Raw genomic sequence first — 22993 nt, 5'->3', positions numbered from 1 at the left:
CAGCAGGCGCACGCGAAGCTGCCTCCGAGCCCTGTCCCGTCCCCTCCCACCCTCCTGCCCCCCCCCCCCCCAGCCCCCGGCGCCGGGGGCGAGGCTGCCCCGTGGGTGACCCGCCCGGCGGGCGCGGCCCATCCGCATCACACGAGGGGGAAGCGCGGCCGCTCGCTCTGCCCCGGCGCCCGCCTGACTCCCTCCACTTGCCGCCGCGCTGCAGCCCGGGCTCTGCTGAATCAAAGCGCGGATCAGGTTCCCTGCCTCCAGTATAAAAATCTCGGCGAGAAATCTCCGCCTGGAGAGAGACGGGGCACGGCAGGAGCGGGGCTTGAGGCGGCGGCGGCGGCCGGCGAGGCGAGCCCGTCCGTGGGGAAGCGAAGGGACGCGCTTCGGCGGCGGTAGCAGCAGCAGCCGGGGCTCAGCGAGGACGCCCGCGGCTTACCCCTCTCAGCTGCGGTAGAAGAGCTTTCTGCCGCCCGAAGTAAGTCCGAAAGGGCGGTGGGGCTCCCGGGGTCCACTCGAGGGGTGGTGCCCCTCGCGCTCACTCGCCCCCCTGGGATAACGGTGGGAAGGGGGAACCGCTTCCTTGCCCGGCTCCGGGAGGCTTATCCCAAAGGGGGATCCGCAGCCCCGATCCCACCTCGCTGCCCGGCGGGTGTCGGGGGCAGGGGCTGTGGGGTTGTGTGGGAGCCCGGACCCGGTGGGGTGGCTGGGGGCATCTGAGGATCCGGAGACACCTGAGGACCGGGGGGCAGGCGGGGTGCGAGGTCTGGGGTGCCCGGGAGCGGGGTAGAGGCGGTGGGTCGGTAAGTGGGACCGTTGAAAAGCTAGGGTAGGGAGGAGGGAGGTGGTGGTGGGGGACGAGACCCAGCGGGGAAGGGAGGCAGGAGTCCTCGGTCTGGTCCCTTTCGCGAGGACAAAAGGGCGGTGGAGTGACACCATAGTCGGCAAGCCCCCTGCGGAGCCGGGCTGCCCCGTGCCAGGAATGTCCCGGCTGAGCCTCGGGATAATGAGGTTAAATTGCACCCTCGGACCGAGCACTTCAACTGGTATTTTTCTTGGGACTTTGTTTTCTTATCCGTAGTTCACTTCTGGTGGAACAACTGAATATAGCAAGTGCCTATAGATCTATTTAAAACAGCCGTCGTTAGTTTGTGTCTTCCATCTCTGGAGGGACAGGTTGGGAGAAAATCTGGGCCAACAACAGTGAAAACACAGTTTCCTCCTGTTGAGCATGCACATTATTCTGCAAATGTGTTATGGTCTCAAACTAACTCCATATCCTCCTTCATTTTCTCCTTTTTGAAAGTACAGCTTTTTATAAGTGGAAGGTAGTCTTCGCTCTTTGGGAGCTGCCGGCTCCTTTTGCGTGTTCTAGTGGGCTGTCGCACCCTTCTCTCCTGCAGAGTGCAGGTGATTTGCCTCGACGGTGAACATATGCTGTGCATTAGCTTGGTGATCCACTCTGAAGCTGGGTTCTAGGATGTAAACCCTGGAGGCTAGTTGGGTCTTGGGAGCGTTGTAGAAACGTTTGCAACAAGCATTAAATCTTTCTCTCTGAAATAACCTTGTAGCTGTGGACAGTGGTGGGTGTTTTAACTAGATCCCGTTTGCTGTCAAGGACTTGTATTACAGTGGAAGAACACTTTACCTGTGGCTTATCAACTCTTGAACTCTCTGTCTGTTCCTTGTTTCCCCTTTGGGCCTTGATTTGGTTTTGAGCTTTTAGCAAAGTTCAGCTTTTTGGACAAGAAACAGACTGTGTAACTGCTTCTATCAGGGAAAAGGAGGGAAGGGAGAGATAAAGAGAGAAGGGAAGGAAAAGTTTTGATAAAAAAATAGCCGTTGTTTACATTTTCTTGATCTGATTTACAAAGCAAATTTATTTTTTTTTCCTCCTGTGTATTTCTGTTTCCTCTCTGCAAAGAAATAAGAATTAAAAACAAACAACCCCCCACCCAAAAAAAGAAAAAAAAGCCCAACAAACAAAAACCCTTGCACTTGGGATCCAGAGAAGTGGTTCAAAGGGAGCCTGCATATTCGTGACAAAATTGGTTAATTTGCTGTAGTGATGAATACTGCCAAATGAATACCCCCCCCCCAAAAAAAAAAAAAGTGCTGCATAATTTAGTGATTCTTTGTAAAGAGAAAGAAGGCAGGAATTTCGTATAGTCTTGTCTCGAGGTGAGCTGAACTGTTTGGCTTATTATGAAGCTTTGGATGAAATCGAAGGATAGAAATTTACTGAATGTAGTGTGCACCAGAGTAAGCTCTTGGGTGGAAAAAAGAGAAGCCAGCAAGAAATAGTTCATTTACAAATGGTAAGTCTTTGTTTATGGTGTAGAAGTGGCATAAGAAAAACAGACTTTTTGCAATTATCCAGATGTCTATCACCAGTTATTTGAGATGCAGCCTGTGGCTGGTAGATCCTTGCCAGCAGAAGGTTGGTCTTACTATAGTATCACAAATCGTAGTGCTGTTATCCCAGTGCCATATGCCTGTATTTGTCTGCACCCGTACTGACACTTTGGACGCTTTGGAGGCTTATCATATTGTCACAGCTATACTGATGGATATTTTGTGTAGATTCATCTTTCTGTCCCTAATGTGAATATTATTACTTAGCTGACTTCTAGCACTTAACAGCTCCTGCAAGGTACTTGCCTGACACATCCCATGTTTCTTCTTGATCATTCTGGGAATGGTTGTTCTGGAATCATCAGATAACAGTTAAAGCCAGTACTTTACAGGAACTCTGAAAATGCATTTATTTAACTCATGCTCTATTTTAGTGTGCTTTTGTGGGAGGGAAGGTATGATTTATGAAGTGTTATGGTGTAACAAGTGTTTTAGTGTAAGAGTAGGGCATTAGTGATGGAGCTGGCATTGCTCATGAAATCTGCTCTGTTTGGGCCCCCTTATTACCTACACTCCCAACAGCAATGTTTTCTGTGGGAACTGGTCTTTAACAATGTACACTTTGCTTCAATATTTACAACCTCTTGCTGATCACTGTATCAAAGGCATTTTCATTTAGAGGATTCATTTCAGGACTTTAATTGGGGAGATCTCTTTGTTTCAGGCCTCTGTAATAAACCATTCAAATGCTGTCTTTGAACGAAGTAGGTCACTGTAACGCGCGCACACACAGAGTGGTTCTCTTCTGCTTAGGGTAGCTGCATTTGGTTGAGCCATATCCCTGGTGAGCTTGTCCCTGATTTATCCTTCTTGGACTGGCTTGTTCACAGGGAGCTTATGCTGAAAATTCACTGCTGGAGGTCATTCTCCATTCTTGGCATCTCTGGCAGCCTTAAGCTTAAATTGCAGTCTCATTTTCTATCCAATCAATACCACTCTTATGTCACTGAGTTTCCATGGTGCCCCCAATCTTCTGTCTACATATTGATGTCTGACAGCAGGAATAGCATTCTGTGTTGCTATATATACTTACTAAACCTGTCAAAACTATTTAGGCTCTGTCGCACTAATTTATATCCATATCCTGATATTATTTGTATCTGTTGAGCTTTGACTGATGGAACTTGCTGCACTAAGGAATCGGCCTCAACAATGCACTCCAGGGATGGCTCAAGGAATGGACATTTTGAGAAAGGGAAAAAGACTCTCTTCTGGAGTAGCTGGGGTAGTCTAGAATCCTTTGAGCACAATAGAGTCGTTTTGAAAACATCCAAGTCTCAATGGCTCTAAGTTAATGCTTTGGAAATCATTCTCCATTGTGTTGCTCTGAATGCATCGCGGGTCCTCTCCGATGGAGCTGTGGAGAGGAAAATAGAAAAGTGGGCATTGTCGAGTGTTCAATGTGTGTTTGAGGAGTTTTGAGGGAAATTTAAGTCAATTGTCTCAGATTAATTTCTTCAGCAGAAGCAGTGTGGAAAAATGAAATTAAAGGAGCAAGCAATCTCTTCTCTGTGTTTTACTACCATAAACCATAGAGCACTGTAGTTGTGTAAGAAATGGTATGGTTGAGTCTTTGTGGATTGACACAGCATCAACTAAATAAGATGTGAAAAGGCATATCTTTTGCATGTCATTAACTTCCAAGGGACTGATACCTGTTACTTGTGCCAACAGTAATAGACATTAAATAAAGAGCAGTATTTTTTTTTAATGATTTAAATTTGCTTTGCGAACCATTGATCTTGTATCAAAGAGAGGTGGTCGTCAGCTGGAGAAACACTTTAATCCCACTAACTTTAACATGAGCTTGATCCAGCCCATGAAATAAAAATTGGCAGTCAGTATGGAATTTGCTGCTTAAAATTTTGTTGGCTCTGAGTTGCCAGAAGACCTGATTTTGTGATGCCAAGTTCATTAATACTTTTCAGACTCTCTTCAGGCTCCTACAGTCTTTCCACTAGTGAAAAGTAAGGACCTTTGAGACTTAAAAGGCCCTGCTGGAGGTTGTGTTTCACGTAGGGTATTGAAGTAGTTCAGTTTGTTGTGTTTTCAGCAATGGCTTACCTTATCATGGTAGAAAAGGTCAGTGGGACTTTACCAGACTAGACACTCTCTTGGCCAGTATTTTATTCCAAGGAATAGAATCACTGAACTGTTTAAAATATCTGATTCTGCCTCCTGCAATGGCACCCTGATGATTTCATTTTAAACTTTTCTAATTCCCTTCCTTGCTTACATATGTGGGAGTGACTTTTTAAAAACTGTAGTCATCTTTCAGAATGTTTTTTAATATCTTTCAGACCAAAGGTTCAGAGAACACAGCTGTAGGCAGTTTCATGGAGATGAGAAGGGGGAATGTGAATATAATAAAGAGCTACATATATTACTGATGCAGCCAGGTGATTTCCACCCCCCTGCATCCCTCCACTCCAAAAATCTCTGCCCTTCCTTGCCTTCTCAGAATAGCAGATTCTGGTTTCAATGTGGGTAACTTCTGGAGGTGAGGCAATTCCAGTTTCATTATATTAAGATAAATGTATTAATATGTTAATCTAGGCTCTAGGAACACATTGCTTGGCAAGTGCCATTGATTACATGGCAGCTGCAACAGCAGGGGTAAAGGCTTTTAGAGCGGAAGAGCATTACAGGGGTTGGGCATTTTCTGATAAAACAATCTCTGAAAATAGTGTTTGGAGCTCCAGTCCAGTGCCATTTATTAAACTGCAAAGTTCAATTTTGAACTGGACCTTTCTATTCTGAGGCCTGCCAGCACCATTTCAGAGTTCATTAAGTATTTCACAGGAGTGTTATAAAAATATTCCTTCCTCATTAGTTTCTATGGAATTCCAGTGTAGCTTGGACCTTGTAAACATTTCCTATTCAGTTGCAGATGAAATCATTATCAAGCGCCCATGGGGAGTGAAGAGAAAGAGAAATTCTCTAATACCTCAGTCTAAATGCTTGTTTTGAGACTGGTCCACAGCTAGCTAGCAAGTGTAAGTGAAATAGAATTTTTTCATCTTAAAAGAAAGAAAGGGATGGGCTCTTTCCTTCAGAAAGCATCTCTCTGTGCACCTGAGCTGATGCTCTGCTGTCTTAATGTGACTGGTCCAGCTGACAGTGGGGACAGGCCCAGCACTAGTAATGCTCACAACAAGATGGTAGTAACCTATTTCTCAGGCTTGAGTGCAAAGCTGGTCTTCATTTTCTGAGCTCATTAAGGATGATAGACCACTCTGCTATTGTCTTCACCATCTGACTTTGCTACCTGTTGACTTAGGCTGTCCCTAAGGACTGGAAAGGTAAAACCCAGATAATTGTGCTCTATGGGTATATAAGAAAGGTGGAACTCCCTGTGTGTTGACACAAGCAGTAAATATATAGTTATTTGTGGAAGTCGGAGTCTTTCTGTTTGATTGCAAGCCACAAAAATGACTGAACTGGCTTCTCAGATTCAGTTCCATTGGATATGTGGCACAAACCCTGTTTTGTTCTTGGGTTTTGTTTCTCAGAGCCATGCGAACAATGGCATTAGTTTCATAGCCAGCTAAAGATGATCTGACTACTGCATTTAAGGCTTCCTTGTTTTAACTGGATCACTAGTACAACAGATTTATTTATGTATTTATTTATTTTTTTAGCTATACTTCTCACACATCATGTCTCTCAAAAGTGCAAAAGAGCCTTAGTTGTGCAATGCAAGTGTATGCGCCCATCTGTAGCCAGCAACAGAAGGCTTACAGTCTGGAGCATCTTTGCCTCCGTGACAGGAGCGTCCAAAATGTGCTTGATACTGTGGGTAGGTAGTTCTCATATCAAAAGCTTTGTACTTAAAAATAACTATTTGCTTTTTTTTTTACTAGTTTACAGCATGCAAGCAATATGGGAAGAGTAACACTGGCTCAAAATGCACATTTTAACATTTCTGTGATGCTTTTCTAGGCACTTTATTAGATGGTAATGAATGTAGCTCATAAGAAAGGTCAACTGTCTTTGTAAATAATCTTCTAAAGAGACTCAGAAATAGCCTTGGTAGAAATATGGCACCTCTAGTATGGTGCCGTCCCTGCTGTGTTATGGCGCTACAAGGTCACAGTTTGCTTTTGGACAACTGAACTTATTCCATTTCTATATTGAGATCTTTTTCAGTTCACTGAGAATTATATTCTTCCTGTCAAGCACAGATTAATACTAAACGAGGCACACATCCTCCAACCGTTATTCACACAAAGTTGCCGTTTCAGCAAGAGCTTCATCAGAAAAAGGACTATAGAATTCATCGTAAGATTTAGAAAGAGTGCCCACATGTTTATTTTGGTGATGGAGTCTTCAAAGTAAGACACGAATGATAGTGCTGGTAAATGGTTGTGACTCTTCTTGCAGCAGAATCTCATTATGATCATTGGAAGTGCCTTTAGAGTGAAGCACTTTTTAGTAAATCAAAGATAAGTCACGAGATTGTTCTGATACTCTGCCTTGTTTCCTTTATGGAAACACCTTGTTCCTTCAGTTTGAACAATAAAAATTACGTGTTCAAAAGCAGCCTTCCTACCCCCGCCATATTAAACAGAAATAGTCTGAACTTCTTGTTGCACCTAGGGTGGTTTCTCCTGGAAACCCAGTCTTCCACTATGGTAGTGGCTTAGCTTTCTCTCTGGTGCTGACAAAAGGGCCCTGAGATGCTCTGATTGCTTCCTGATAGCTTGTGCCACCTGACTGCCTGCTTGTTTGCTTGGATTGCTGCCTTCCCAGAGGTCAGAAAGATGTTTTTGTTTGCATAAGTCACTTGCTTTTATTAGAAGCCTGCCTGTGCAGCTGATATGCAGTAGGGACTGAGGGATGGAAAAATCTCCTAGCTTTCCCTCTAAGGCCAAGATAGGATTTTCAGCGATCTTCCAAAAAACACTGCAAGCTTTGATTTGGGAACTTCATGTCACTTCACTTACTAAATCCTCACTTTTCTAAGCTGTCCCTTCAGCCCATGTTTTTTGTATGATTTGCACCTTGTCAGATGCTTTTCTAATCTCTGCAGTTGATGTTTGCCTAAGTGATTATTTGGCAGAAGTGTGTGAGCGGGTGTGTGTGTGATTGCTGTTGGCATGTCAGTTGGTATGATATGGCATTAGCATACTTGTTCCGTGCTGCAGGCTTCCCCCTTTTTTAGGATTACTTATGCAGCGGTGGGATAAAAAAAAACAAAACAACAGAACTAAAGCAGAAAGCCATGGGGGGTCCTGTTATGGTGTGGTGATGCTCTGTCCAGTTTGACCAAAGACCCACAGAGTTCAGAGCAGCCTAAAAGCTGCTCTTGTTTCCTTCTTATTACTAATCATAACTAGATCATCCACCAGCAGAGGATTTATAAAGTGCTGCAAGGATTATGGGCTGCCTAAATAAGGGTGTCTCTTTAAATCTACTTTGCAGGAGTTTTCCTATGCTTGCAAGATAGTGTGGGAACCATGTTTATGGGGTGATGAAGAAGAAAATACAAGCTCCACTCCCTTTGCGTTTGTCCACACAAGAACTTGTGTTTAAATGGGGCATGGAGTTTAGCTTGTGTTTTGGACTTGGTAATATTGAGTGGCCATTGAAATTATAGGTATAGGTGTTTTAAGATGCATCAGCCTCTTCTCTCAGTCACTTTCAATTTGAGCTATAGTCTTTGCACATCTTCTGCACTGAAACAGCTTTATGGGCTATGAGTTACCTCACTGGGAACAGTGGGATTTACTTAAACAATGTAAATATAAAAGTGCATGTGAAGCCTTTGCTTGATCAATGCCTTGATTTATAAGTTTAACATGGTGGAAATATAAGTCTCTGATGATACCACATATGTTCAGGTGCATTCCCTTTATGAGTGGGTGGGGATGAAATCTCTTGTGATATGTTTTATAGCAATACGATTACCATGGGGCCTTTGGCAGCTTCACTAGATATTTTTTCTGGACATCTGTTTAACCGTGAGCTGCTGGTGTGCTTTTTGTTGTAGAAGTCGTATTGGCAAGCTGGTTTTCCGCTCCACTTTCAAATGTAAACTTCTCCTGTTGGTCCATGGTAATAATTGTACCTTTCCAAAGCATGATGTAGGCCAGGCCCTTGCCAAAATATTTCCCTGTATGATCATCTGGTGCTGTGAAGATGCTGACTTTATCCTGATGTGAGGTGGAGGTTGCTGTCTTCCTGCTAGGATCAGCCCTAGGTTTTACCTCGGAACCTCTGCGATCAGCCCTAGATTTTACCTCTGAAAGGAGCAAACTGCTGGTCTTGTAATCTGAAATGGTTTTGTAAAGCTTTCTGGAATCAGAAATGTAGGAGAGTGGGGAGCACTTTCTCTCCCTGTCCCCAAATACATGCGAAATTGGTCATGTTTTCATGCTGAAAAAGAAATCTGAAGTTCAAAAGGGATGGGAATGGAAGGAAAAGCAGGTGAACTTCCTGCCCTTAATCATCATCTTGAACCAGAAAAGTTGTTTTGAGGCTGCTTTCAAAAAAACATTTATAGATCCTTTTAGTACTTTGCAACTGAGATATTTACAAACACTTCTTTCTGGGTAGGATAATGTACAACATGGTCCTGGCCTTTTGTAGTAGGTTTGCATGGCAAAGTTTTGGTCATAGGGGTGGCTTCTGTGAGAAGTTGCCAGAAGCTTCCCTTACATCTGATAGAGCCAGTGCCAGCCAGCTCTAAGATGGGACCCACCGTTGGCCAAGGCCGGGCCCATCAGTGACAGTGCTAGCACCTCTGGGTATGTAACATATTTCAGAAAATGGCAAAAAATTGCACAACTGCAGCTGAAGAGAGGAGTGAGAGTATGTGAAAGACACCAAAGTCAGTGAAGAAAGAGGATGCTCCAGGTGCCAGAGCCGAGATTCCCCTGCAGCCTGTGGTGCAGGCCATGGTGAGGCAGGATGTCTGCCTGCAGCCTGTGGAGGTTCATGGTGGGGCATATACCCACCTGCAGCCTGTGGAAAGCCCCATGCTGGAGCAGGTGGATCTCTGAAGGAAGCTGTGACTCTATGAGAAGGCAGCACTGGAGCAGGCTCCTGGCAGTACCTTTGGCCCTGTGGAGAGAGGAGCCCACACTGGAGCAGGTTTGCTGCAGGACTTGCGACCGTGGGGGGTACCCACACTGGAGCAGTCTGTTCCTGAAGGTCTGCACCCATAGAAGGCACACCCATGCTGTAGCAGGTCTTGAAGAATTGCAGCCTGTGGGAAGTACCCATGTTGGAGAAGCTCATGAAGAGCTTTCTCCTGTGGGACAGACCCCATGCTGCAGCAGGGATAGAGTGTGAAGAGTACTCCCCTAAGGAGGAAGGAGCAGCAGAGACAACATGTTGTGAACTGAGTGCAACCATCCCCCTGTGCTGCTGGGATGAAGGAGGTAGAGAAATCATTAAAGTTAAGTCTGGGAAGAAGGGAGGAGTTGGGGGGAAGGTGTGTTTCGTTTTTATTTCTTATTACGCTGATTTGATTGGCAACAAATTAATGTCCCAAAGTTGAATCTGTTTTGCCTCTGACTGTAACTGGTGAATGATCTCTCCCTGTCCTTATCTTGATGCATAAGCCTTTTGTTATATTTTCTGTCCTCTGTCCAGTTGAGGTGGGGAGTGGTAGAGTGGTCATGTTGGGTACCAGGTGTCCAGCTAGGGTCAACCCACCACACCTTTCTTTGTCTGCTTCTCTGTGCCCAAATACAGCATCTCTGCTAATTTTCACAAAGGGTGAGAGTTCTTGAGAATGGTTGGTATTGAATACTGGCATACAAGGAAAGAACTAAAAAACAAAGGTGGTGTATTACAGCATGTACTTTGTTCATTTAATTGCTGTGTACTGTAGCTTAGTTTGAATTATTTATGACTATATCTACAAGGAAGTAGTCCTTTAAATAAGAACCCCTCATTCTTGTGCTAACCGCAACTGTAGGTTGAGTGGATATGGAGACTGCATTTTTATAGAGGAAGAAAAAAATGAGATCTGTAGATACCTCACGACAAAAGCAACTCTCTGGAGAAACTTTCCAAACTGTAGGGATGTGTAGCAAAAATGTGCTATCTAAGTTTAGACTTTCCAATTGCGCACCATGTACTATAAATGAGACGTTCACATCTTTCTGTATTGACACTTTCAGCATGTGCAATAAGGCTCTAATTCTAGTTAGGATTTTACCAACTGAGATTTCTCAAGTAATTGCAGGTGGGAATTTCTTGTCTTATTTAAATAGGAAATTCTGAAACAACCAAAGAAGCCCACAAACCAACCAAGGCAGGAGAAGTCTGTGAAGTGTAAATTATCTAAGTCAAGAAGAATTGAGTTTGAAATGTTAGAATCATAGAATAGTTAGGGTTGGAAAGGACCTTAAGATCATCTAGTTCCAACCCCCTGCCATGGGCAGGGACACCTCACACTAAACCATGGCACCCAAGGCTCTGTCCAGGCTGGCCTTGAACACCGCCAGGGATGGAGCATTCACAGCCTCCCTGGGCAGCCATTCCAGCGCCTTAGCACCCTTACAGTAAAGAACTTCTTCCTTATATCCAATCTAAACTTCCCCTGTTTAAGTTTTAACTCATTACCTGTTGTCCTATAATATATAAAGTATATATAAAAATATTTTACATAAGCCCTATCAAAATAGAAGTTTTTGAGTTAATGAATCCAAGATTTGTGTTCCAGGTCAGTGAAAGTCTAGCGTGTATCTGAACACTTGGAACACTTAATGGCTATTGGGGGAATGGAAACAAGGACTTGTGCCTATGTATCAAGTAAGGTCTTCATGATGACCTATGATGTCCAGCTGATGCATTTCATTATGACATACCTATGATCATGATGTCTCACAGAAAGAGTGGTCTAATACACAGCAATGTGGAATGAGGAGCATTTTATCAAATTTATCTTGATCAGTTTAAATTGTTTTTCTCAAAATATACCATCGAAAATTAGAATATAATTTATATATGCAATTTTATTAGTACATATAATTGTAAACACTTTTAAATATTTGTAATAATTGTGAATTATTGTAATTTATTGTAATGTATTGCAATTGGAAATTATTACAGAGATATTTATTTACAAAATAATTGTAAAAATCAATAACTTATTTACAACAGTTAACTACTAAAATTAAAGAATTGAATAAAAATGGAAGCTTGATTCCATTTTTTTTTTTGGGAAGACTTGTGCATGTTGTTTTCAATTGCTCCGCAGAACGTGGTGGTTGGGATTTTTTTTTTTTATTTTTTTATTATTTCTCCCTGTATAATCATAATAATCATAGCTTCTGTTGCAAAAGACATTTTAGCCTTTGTTCAGTGTTATGTTTCACTGACTGATGATGTACTGTGTGATTTGTGTGAAAAGTTGGGTTTTGGTTTGTTTTTTGTTTTTTTTTTTTTTTTTAAATCTCATTTGTGTCTGTCTTCCATTTCTCCAGGTTTAAAAAAGGTATTTTAGGCCTAAAAACTTCTTGGAGTAGCAGAATTTCCATGCTGCAGCAGCTGATCTCAGGTGAGCTGCTCACTTTGAGCAGCCTTGCTTACTTCTCTAGTTTCCTCGCTTGGATTCTCATCTGGTTCTAGTTTTGCAGCCTTGCAGAGCTAAACCACTGAAGGCTGCTGCTACTGCTCCTATAGCAGAAGCTGTATCAGGCAGTGAATTTTAGGTCTGAATTTTTCTAAGACATGGATCATGCCCTGTGAGTAGCAGTCCAATTGTACAAGGTATGAAAGTGTGTAGAAGAGCTTGGGTCAAGTTCTGTCAAAATAAGGTTAAGTGAACTGCTTAAAACTCTTTGCAAGTAGCATTCATCTTCCTTAGATTTAAATGTGCATAGATCTGAAATGGATTTTTCCCTGAAATGATAAACTGCACCCGATCTGTTTTGGTTTTGAAGATGGATTTCTGTAACTCTGAAATAGCTGAGGTTTCCTTAATCTTAATTCTGAATTCCTCTGTCTCTAATATCCTTATTTTCATAACCTCAACTTCTCTTTACTTTAATCTGTCTTCTATTTAAATAGTGTAGTAGCTCACCCTTCATAAATATTACACATTCTCTCATGTTTCTTGTTTTTAGTGGCCTTTTAACAGCCCCACACATAGTTCTAAATCAACAGAATGCTTCAGCTTGTTTATTTGTAAGTGTGCTCACAATTCATGCCCTTACTTTAGCAAGCATTTAGTTGAAATTTAACCTGGCATTCTACAACTGCATTATAATTTCCATAGTCAATTTTTTTTTTCATAGTATGGTTTAAAATTTTAGGAGCGCTAAAGTTTTTGTCTCGTCTGAAATGACTCTTCCACTAAGCACAGGAATGTGACATCTTTTGTCTCCAGAACTTTCTGATGTCTAGAAGTTAATTTAGTAATCATTGTATATAGTGGTATGTAAGCATCTAGATATTTTTTTGCCATTAGACTTCCGTATGTCTGTGCTGCATTTTATCTGATATTTGTGTTGTCTGGTTGCCTGGCAGTTTGAGAGTACAAAGACTTCCATACTGTTGACTAACACCATTTTATGTAGGCAGCACATTTTGTTGCCTTTTTTTTTTATAATTCTTTCATTCAGTTGCTTCATAAATGCACTCAACAACACTTATCTAGGCTGAACTAGCCTAGTGGGTGCTACAATCCCTCCTTCGTTATGAAGAACTGATTATTGTTCTTACCCTGGAATTCTCAGTTCTTTGGCTAACATTTAAAGAGTTACAGAACCTTAAGTCTTATCCCAAATTACTAAGCTCTCCTAATAGCCTTCTCCCCCCCCCCCCGCCCCAAAGTCTTTGAAAATCCGAACAGTTTACATCTAGTGAGGAACAGCCAGGATAAGTTTTTAAAGGCTTCTTGTAGATTAGAGGGGCATGATTTAACATTGTGAAAAATGTACTTTGTTTTAGACTTTTCTAGTTGGAGGGGCTTCTGTTTTAGGCTGGCTGGTTTACACTTGCCTTTAACTGATTTTTCTCAGCTCTAGAAATGCAGTTTAGCGCAATCAAATTTCTTGAGTTGTTTATTATTTAGTTAGTTAGTTTCCCCATAATCTGTCTGGCAGTTCTGCCTCAAGGTTTTTACTTGTATAGCCCTAGGGCATACGTCTCTCTTCTCTACTTTGAAGGAAAACTGAAACAGGGGAGCCATTTAATTTCTGTGCAATCTCTTTTTCTGTCCTCACTGACTTCTTTGCATCAAGGTAGTCTGTAGCATAGTCTGCAGGGCCCATCAGCTCTTCTGGAGTTCTAGTCTGCCATGTGTTTAAGGAATGCCTTATTACTTGTCACTATGTATTTGCCTCTGTGTTTCTCAGCCTTGAGGTTGGACATCTTAGTCTTCAGTTTGGATCTCACCTGCTAAAGTTGTTCTCTTCTATTAGTTTCAGTGGGGCTAGATTTCTGTTTTCTTAAGGGTATTGCACAAGTTAATAAATTATTAAACCACATTTAGGAAGTCTTTTATTTTTATTCTTTTTTCTCTGAATGGCCAGGAGTATCATCACTGATTGCACTTCGGCATCCTTTCAGAATATACTCATTCCTTGCTTCATTAAAAGCAGGCTGACAGAACAGAAAGAAGTGACTCCCAAATATTGTGCTTCTTGAAGCCTGGCTCTCTTAGGAGGGATAATGACCTCCCAGTTTTACTATCCACCATAATTGTGTAGTAGCTTTGGGGTGAAGATTTCAAAGGATTGTGGGGGAATTCTATGTTTAAATCCTATGGAAATGTATCTGAACTGTTGCAATTCTTCCTTTGGAAATTAGGCTAGCAACATAGCACTGTGTAATTCCTGAATTAATTAGTTTAGTTGTTTAGGACTAACTCAGTGTAGCTTTTCCTTCAAACCAGCTGCCACCATATGAATTGGTTACAATGTCAAGAAATTATTTATAAAAATTACTGTGTTTTAATATTACTAGGAAATTGTAGTGTTGTCATCATTTGATCGCCAAGTATTTTACATCAGTCATCTCTGGTCTGAATCGGAGGCTTGTGTTCTGTCATCCTCAAGACTGTATCTCAGAATCTGTAGTTAGAAGCAGTCCCGTAACAAACTTCCCTAAGAGGAAATGCTTATTAACGAAAGCCTGAAAAATCGCATTTGTACTTCTGACTTTTTCCTCCTTCTTACTTGGTATGTGTGCAAATATAGCCCAAGATTGTACGTTTTCTCCTTTTAGAAGAATCTCCTCTAAGCATTTTAACTAAAGGCCTGATCTAAAGTCCACCAAAGTAATTAAATATATATGTAAAGATAAATGCATATATGTCTGTAGGCTTGCTGGGATTTAGATTGGCTGTATAATATAACACTTCTTGTGTTACTGCCTTTCTTTTCATTAACACTTGAGCAAACTGTGTTCCGTGACGCTGTAATATCAGAAATGCGAGCTGATTGGAGTCATGTACATCTAATTTGATGCCCTGATGCTTTCCAGCTGTGGTGATTAGACAACTACTTGAAAACAAGTATGTTGTCAGAATACCCTATGAAAACTACCCATTTTCCCCTAAGTCTGGCTATGTTCAATTAATCTGATGCTGAGTTAGTCTCCCTGCATCTCACAGAGAATGTTTTTAATGTTAGCTTATCATAGTGAAACTCATACTTCTAAAATGTCATTCATTTAACTTATAATTATTCATATTCTGGGCAAAATTGATGCTCGCTTAACCTCCTCTCCCTGTCTCCTCCCAGTTTCTCTTATGGAAAATCAACACTTAGCAACTTGAGGTTACAGGTATTTTACCTTTAAGTAGTGAATCCCAAAGAAAATCTTTGATTTTTTGAAGGGAAGAAATGGTTGCTTTATCCTTCATTTTGCAGCTATCCTGCATGCTCGGTGGTATTGGGGAGGACAGGGTTTGGGAATCCACTTCAGGGCTTGCTCCTCAGTAGAAGGTCAGGAGCAACCTGTTCTCCAGGTTGCATCTCTGTACATAGATGGAGTGAGAAAGACAGGACAGTACTGGGTTATCATGAATTATCTCAAAGCCTCTGTGCATCTATTTCTTTTTTTTTTTTCCCCTATTTTGCTGCATGCTGACGTCTCTTTAGCAGAAGCAAATCAACTTACACAAACATATGCCAAGAGCAGGAAGGGAAGGCTAACTGATCAGGGAGGCTAAAATGGGCTTCTGCATTTAACAGGATTTTTTTTTTGTGTATGTGCTGGTGGAACAGGTTTTATAATGATAATAATCAAAAAGGTCACTTGAGCCTTTTCTTAAATTCATATCTTTAGAGAAAAGGAATATATGGAGAAGAAAGAGGCAGGTACAAACCTCAGCTAGGCAGTGCATGCATGTTCTTCCTTAATTTTTAGCAAACTAGTGCAAATTAGGTGCATTGCCACTTGTAAGCCCTGTCTCTCAGCATTTCTGTATAAGCCTGTTAACTGGATTGGGCTGGACTTAAAGAGCTCGTTCCTATTCTTGATGAGCTCAAGTGGCTTTATGTAGGGTGCTGTGAATGGGCACAAGGGCTTAGTGGTTCTTGTCATCATGTGAGTTGCTAAATGTGTTACAGCTTTTGCTGTGACACACAGCATCAGGAGTAACGGAAGCCAGCTGAGATTGAAGTTAACCTCTTGCTTGTAATGATGGTGCTTTTGGATCACTTGCCTACAAGGCCTGTGTGTGTGTGTGTGTCAAATGAGGGGTGACAAGAGTAGGTTTTGTTTAAATAATTGTTTAGGTGGAATGAGAAGAAAAATGTGCCTGGTTTTACTGGTGTCCCACTGTGTACAGGCTTTGGAAATAAAATAACTTGATTTTCTTAACAGCATATCTGTGTTTCACATCCAGCTGCTATTGCTGCTGGATTGAACTACACAGTTAGGGGACTTGGTGGGGGAGGGAAGATAATAACTTAGTGTGCTGATCAAAGCTCAGTGGAGATGTTCTGTCATAGGACAGGTAACAACAAAGACAGTGGGCCTCCTGGGACTGCAGTGAGCATTCAGCTTAGTATGGTGGGTCTGTGGGATTTGATGGCTCTGATAACACAGCAGATTAACACACTGATAATGCTAGTGTACTCTGCTGCTCTGTGTTCCCCCACTCCAGCTCATGCAGGATTCCTGATGTTGTCTTTTGGTATGCTTTTCCATAAGTGTGGTTTGCAGGCTGCTGGCAGCTCTGTGAGGTCCTGGTATAGCCTGCTATTCACCCCATTCTTCTCCTTCCCTGTTTGCATGGCGGAACAGTGTAGAACTTGCATGTCGCAGCAGCAGAGGTCACAAGCATACCAGAAGTCAAAATGATCCTGACAAATTGGATGGCTTCCCTGAAATTTGAGAGAGCTCTTTCACAGAGAAATGAAACATGCTGTCCTGTGGGGTTAATAAAATGCACACATGTAAAATTTGGAAACAAGTTTGTAGGATAGCAAAAGAAGGTCTGACTGGAGTTCCTGTATGCTTCTGAGGATGCAGAACATTTATCCATTAACCCAGTTGCTCCAGGACAGCTAAGCTCTAGTTGTGGTTTGTGTGGGTGTCTAGTAACTTTCATGTACAGGCGCCTAGTGTAGGTACTGGATGCTTTCAGTCATGGCACATTTTGACCTGAGAATTTATATCTCCAGGTGAGAATCAAGCATAGTGGCTCAAATGTATTTCATAGAATGATAGAATGGTTTTGGTTGGAAGGGACCTTAAAGACCATCTAGTCCCAGCTCTCCTGCCATGGGCAGGGACACCTTCCACTAGACCACGTTGCCCATAGCGCCAACCAACCTGACCTTAAGCACTGCCAGGGATGGGGCAGCCACAGCTTCTCTGGGTAGCCTGTTCCAGTGTTTCATATTTGACCCTATTTGGTGCTACTTCAGCATCTGCCCCTTTTTGAGGTTGCTTTTTTAGGTGGAAACCTCTCGCAGTGTTTGGTTTCCAGTGTCTGTGATTCCAGTGATGTCTGCCATAGCTATCAAGGCAAATGAACATGGTGTCCAAGAAGAGGATTATAAAGTGCTCTAAACCTGAGGACAAAAAACTTCTACGATGTGCCATGGCAAACCAAGGCAGGACACACTGAGAAAGCTCCCCAGCCTAATGTTCATTGTAAAACCATCTGCACTGTCCTGCTCTTACACCCTCTTCCCAGGGCCAGGCTGGAGACAGCAAGTGGGGTTGTGGGGCTTGTATAAGGGAGAGGAGCACTCACTGCCCTGAGAGGAGCAGTGGATGCTACAGGTAGCTATTAAGACATGCTGGAAGCGTGGTGGTGGTGACACAGATGTCTGAGGCGGCAGTGCATCATTTTTTTTCTCCTTGTGGCTAGGACAGATCTGTGAATACAGAGGAGATGCTGTAGGATAAGACGCATGGCTTTATGAAGTCTAGGGCAAGAAAAATGTAATGGTGCAGATGCAGTTTGAAATGCATTTGCAGAGTTTGTGTAGGAAGCTTACACTTCACTTGCCTGCAGCCAGCTTGGGGTAACTAATAGTACTTAATGCTCTGTCGTTTTTTTGGATCATTGTCCATCTCCTCCTAGTCCCCATCTTCCCCCCTCTGGCACTTTAAGCAATGTATTTACCTCGAGTTCTCATTCATGTATGTAATACCTTCCTGGGAACTGGGAAGAGCACAGGGCAGTTTGAAGCTGACACAAACAGATTTATTCCTGGCTGAATAAGCTGTTCCTGAGATGCTGTGAGCCTGTTCCTAAGCAGGCGTGTGATTGGCTTCCGTGGAAATCTGGCTTTCTGTGTCATACTGTCAATTCAAAAGATTTCAGGAGCTTTTTAAAAGCTGGTCATGATCTGGGCCCATTTCTGGTTTTTCTCACCTATTGCCTTGGCTATTCTAACTAATTCTTTTAATTTACAGTGCCTGAGGCTTGAGGAGAAATCCCATCAAAAATCTACCTGGAGTCTCTGGATTCTTTACTACATACAGAGTTCAGGCTTTCTCTTGCTCTCCATGGGGAAAAAGAAGATGAAGAAAAAAAAATCTATGTCTGACAGAAAATTGGGTTAAAAAGCCAAGAGTTGAAATAAAAATGCCTTATGCTTCCTCAGATGTAAGGACAAGTGGGTGGAGTATCAGACTGCAAGGGAGATCAGAGGCAGAGCACCTTCAAAATTGATTCTCCAGGCAGGTGAGGAGCTGGCTGGTCTGATGTTAGAAAGTTTGCAGACTGTTTGAGGATGTTGGTGTTACTGTGGTGCTGCTCAGAAGCCTGGGTGTTAAATCTCTTTCCCATTTTCTACCGGTCACACGGCTGCATAAGATAAAAGCTTCATCGAGCTCCAAGACCTTGGACTGGTTTTGCAAAATCCAGCCAACCGTTGTGAGAGGGGTTAATTCACACCATTGCCACATAAGACAAAATGGATCTTTGAAACAAATGTGGTGGCGGGGGTAAACCCATCAATCATGTGAATACTGCTTTACAGTAATTCACAACTGCAGCTTTTTTCTTAAGCAAGGGCTGGCCGAGTCCGATCAACCCCTTGGCTCTCAAATAGGTCTCAGCAGGCAGTAGCTTGCTCCTTGTGGGTTTGTATGTACATGAAAGCCCACTTTATATTAACTCTGTGGAATAGTATTTTTTTCTCTTCTCTCTAAACCCCTTAGCGCTAATTCAGTGTAATTATACTCATTGAATACAGTACTGACAGCCCCACTCCTCCCCCTTTCCTGTCAGGGTATTGGCCTAAAAATCACTGGATGAAGAAAATCCAAAACAACGATGGGATTCTTTGTTCTGGCCTTCTGCGTAGGTTTTTATTATTTTAATGTAACCTGTTGGTCATACTTTCAAGTGTTTTCTTCAAAGGTGAAGACTGAAAGTACTTTTTTTTTTCTTTTAAAAATTAATGAAGAATTAGACCTTACTCTTCAAAGAAAACGCTAAATGTTGCAAAACTTATTGAGCATTGTCATCCTCATTAACGGCCTGAGGCTGCTGAGGGCCTCTTTCTACCGTTTTGGAAATGGGGAAAAGGTGCCAGGTAGAGGCAGGGAGCCTCTTTCTACCTGTTCCTTCTCATGTCTGTTAGGGATGGGTGACATTTTCCCTGTTGTGTTTTCAGGGCTGAAAATAAACATGCAGGTGGCTTAGTACATCATGTTTTAGTCTTTTTTACCCCTTTATGTGTGAATGAAACTTACGTAGTTGGAAATATCTGGAAAGCAGTGACTAAAAAGGTTTTTAGGGTGTTACAGGAGGTAGGCATTGGCAGATGAATGTAGTGCCATAGAGAAATGTCTAAAACCAATTCTTGGGCATATACGTGAGAGGGTCGAATTAGGGTGATGGTGATGACAGAGATACCAGGATAAAGCATTCCCTGTTGGTGTTGACATTTTCAAAAGGTGCAAAAAAAGGAAAGGAAGGGAAAAGCTCTCCCAAACAAACTAATGGGTGGAGAAGGTTTGCTCTATGGCTTAGAGAGCTTAGTCTGCCTGACAGACTCAAGAAGAATGGATAACCACATTATAAGTAACTTTTAGGGAGAAAAATAACAAGTACTGAAGGCCTGTTTACTTACTGGGGAAAGCCATGATAAGAAAAATTCAATTACAAACTAATTTACCATTTTACAGTGTTGATGGTAGGAGGCAGGATGATAATTTCACAAAAGCTTTCATGGAAGGCAGTGGACCCCTCATCTTATGAACCATAAATGGCAAATGCGAAGTTGTGGATTCCAGAAAATTGGTACAAGGAACTGACTTGGGGCTTTTGCAAAAAACACATCCTTTTTGTCTTGCCAGAAAAGTTTTTCTCAGCTGCTCAGAGGTGAAATGTGGCAGGTCAATGAAGCAGAAGTGTGTGCTGTGGAAGACAGCACATGTGTCCTGCTCTAACAAGTAATAGAGCTCTCGTTTTAACCGTAATACACAAATAATGTAATTTAGGTGTCAATTTATTTCCTTCAAAGGCTGAAACATGTTGCAAGTCACACCTCTTGTGTTGCCCTTTATTGTATCAATTTGTAACTGAGCTGCTGTAAACCCAGTAGAATAGAGCCAAACATCATGTGAAAAACAGAGTGAAAAGGGAAACATTTATTATAGAAACTAGAAGGGCCATGCTGGGAGGGCATTTATCATCAAAGTATAGAGCTGCTTACTCCTTCCTTTCTAAGTGTGTTGCGGTGAGGTTTTTGTTTGGTTTGGTTTGGTTCTTTTCCCTGCTTATCTTGCCTTGGTGCGATGGTAGCTAAGTGTGTGCTTTCCTTTCAAATCAAAATGATTTTCTTGGTAACAGACAAGCAGGCTGCACCCCTTATTCCTGAAATCCTGATCTGTAGCACAAAAGGTCTCCATGGAAGCACTCTCTTACTGTCTTTAGGCCTTGCCTGTATAAAGCCTCCTAGAAAAATGAATCCGAATTAAGTAAAACATGCATCGGACAGACAGGTAGATTGTGTCAGCTTTTAAATGTAAATAAATCTCTTTAGAAGTGAAATAAACTAAATCAAGCTAAGGTGTTTCCAGTTCAAAAAAGAGTATCCACACCACTGTGTGCTATTTCTTGCCCACTTTCAGTTGGTGAATGTGCAGCTAATGTAGGGATAAGGACATCATCTGGATTTTGCAAAACTGAGGAAACAGGCATTAGAGAAGAGGAGGGTGTCAGCTTTATCATCTTCCTTTGCTCATGGGATTGAAGGACCTTTATTTCTGCTTTTCTAGTCATGTGGGTGAGCCAGTTCTGTTTCCAGAATCAAGAGATGCTGATTTTCCTCTTATTGAAAAGAATGAAGGAGCTTAGCAGCTTTGAACTCTAGCTCAATTTGAGCACTGGCTATAGTCATAATAAATTGCTGGCTATATTTAAGAAGATTCTGAAAGATCAAATTTTGAATAGGGTTTTCCCAGATGGGAAAAAGCACTCTCTGAAAATTTGGAACTGTTCTATAAAGCACATTTCTTTAAATTGAGTTTTCATGTGTAATACAACTTGGGTGGGGATGACAGGGGGGCAAAAAGCAGAAGCTGTAAGCCTGTGATTTGGAAAGTGGTTATAGCCTACATCAGTTCCCCAGACCTTAGAGCAGCCTCTATTCTCTCTCCCGCTTTATTTTATGCGGAGGTCATGTTTCCCCAGTGACCGTTAGGACCCATTACCTTGTTTTATCTCTGTGATTAATGTTGGCTAATTTCATGATGATGTACTGGAACCATCTGGTGATTCAACTTCAGAAGGCTGAATGTTTAGGCTGAAAGCTTTGGATAGAAGTGCCAGCATTGGGCCAACCTGGCTCTGGTGGAGCGGAGGGAAAATCATTCTGGATTTCCACAGCTGCTGAGATATTTCTTCTCCAACTTTAAGTAGGTAGCTCCTCCTGTTGCTAGAAAAAGTGTTTTCAACAAGTGTTGTTGTCTAGATGAAGGCATGTTAATTTTAAACCTTCTTCTGGGAATAATTGCCTACATTGCAAACTTGCTAGCACAAGAGAACTTCATTTAAACAACAAAACCAGTAAGTATTACCAGAGCCAGATAACTGCACATAAGCAGGCATCTTGATGAGATTAGAAGGGCAGCAGTAGATATAACAAACAGAGGCTTATACTTTGAGCTATTCTGATTAGCTCCTAATCCTTAAACATACTTTACTGAACTCTGCCTGGTTGAATTGTTCTGTTGGGACATTGTTTTTCAATTTATATTGCTGACACAGAAGACCCACCCATGCTGCCTTTTGGGTAACTGTGAGCTGCCAAGGCTGGGAGTTCAAACCTTGGAGCACACTGAATTGGGGAACAGCAGCCAGGAGCTGGTGCTTTTACTGAACAGATGGTGACCCAGAAAGCTGTATGCTCAGCATTAAGTACTTAATGACATGCAGGTGTCCTTCATGGTTTGGAGCACTGAAGTTTCTAAATTTACTGTAGGAAGTTGGTTACTTTGAAGACTAAATGAGGCTTCCCACCGCTGTGGAGCCATTTGTAGCACAATTTACTGCTACCAAAATCTGTCTGTTTAACAAACAGATGTGCAACACAGAGCTAACCTGAACTTCCCTACAGTGGGAATTAAGCATGGATCAACTAGAGACATCTTCATTCAAGACAATTCAAAGCCTTAGCCTGAGGCCACCAGAGAGAAGAACCATTTAGAGGGTAATTCCTTGCTAAGATATTCTTGTTACCTGTTCTTAAGACTAACACAAGTTGTTTTAGACTGGAGCTGTATGCTTTTTCTGCCTGTGTAAAATGGCATCATATTAACTGTCCTGAATGGCATACTTTTTTTTTAACTAGCAAAACCTTTCACAGACCTCTTTCTGTTTGAAAGCCAGCTTTTGAAGAGGAAAAGCTACAGGACCTTGGGGGTGAGAAGAGAGGAAGAGGTCTGCAGGCCAGAGGAGGGGGGAGGATGAGGCAAGGTATGAAGAGCAGCACTCTAAGGTTTCTTAGGCTTTTTCCTCCCCCCACCCCCCGTTGTGTTGCACTGCTCTCCCTTTGTCCTCAGTTTATGAGCCTGTAGCCTTACTTCTGGCTTTCCTACGTCTGCAGAGATGCTTCTTGTGAAGTATGACCCATAGAGAGGTAGCAGTGATTCTGCCTTGTGCCTTCAGTGCTAGCATCCTTCTGTAGTGAAATATGGTTCC

General features: G+C 42.3%; 1 protein-coding gene across 1 annotated transcript in view; it reads left to right on the top strand.

The window, feature by feature from the left end:
• The first annotated feature begins 124 nt into the window (after nucleotides 1-124).
• Nucleotides 125-22993, top strand: part of PTN (pleiotrophin) — a 72084-nt gene continuing 49215 nt past the window's right edge. Inside the window, exon 1 of the mRNA XM_061444892.1 lies at nucleotides 125-475. The gene's annotated coding sequence lies outside the window, so the exon portion shown is untranslated. The remainder of the gene's footprint in view (nucleotides 476-22993) is intronic.

This window comes from Pezoporus flaviventris, unplaced genomic scaffold (assembly GCF_033815535.1).
Source record: "Pezoporus flaviventris isolate CSIRO_AGI_PZ_B2104156 unplaced genomic scaffold, CSIRO_AGI_Pfla_v1 ptg000002l, whole genome shotgun sequence".
In the NCBI taxonomy this organism is placed as follows: domain Eukaryota; kingdom Metazoa; phylum Chordata; class Aves; order Psittaciformes; family Psittacidae; genus Pezoporus; species Pezoporus flaviventris.
Note: the sequence above shows the minus strand (reverse complement) of the source record. Positions and strands in the feature narration are given on the sequence as shown.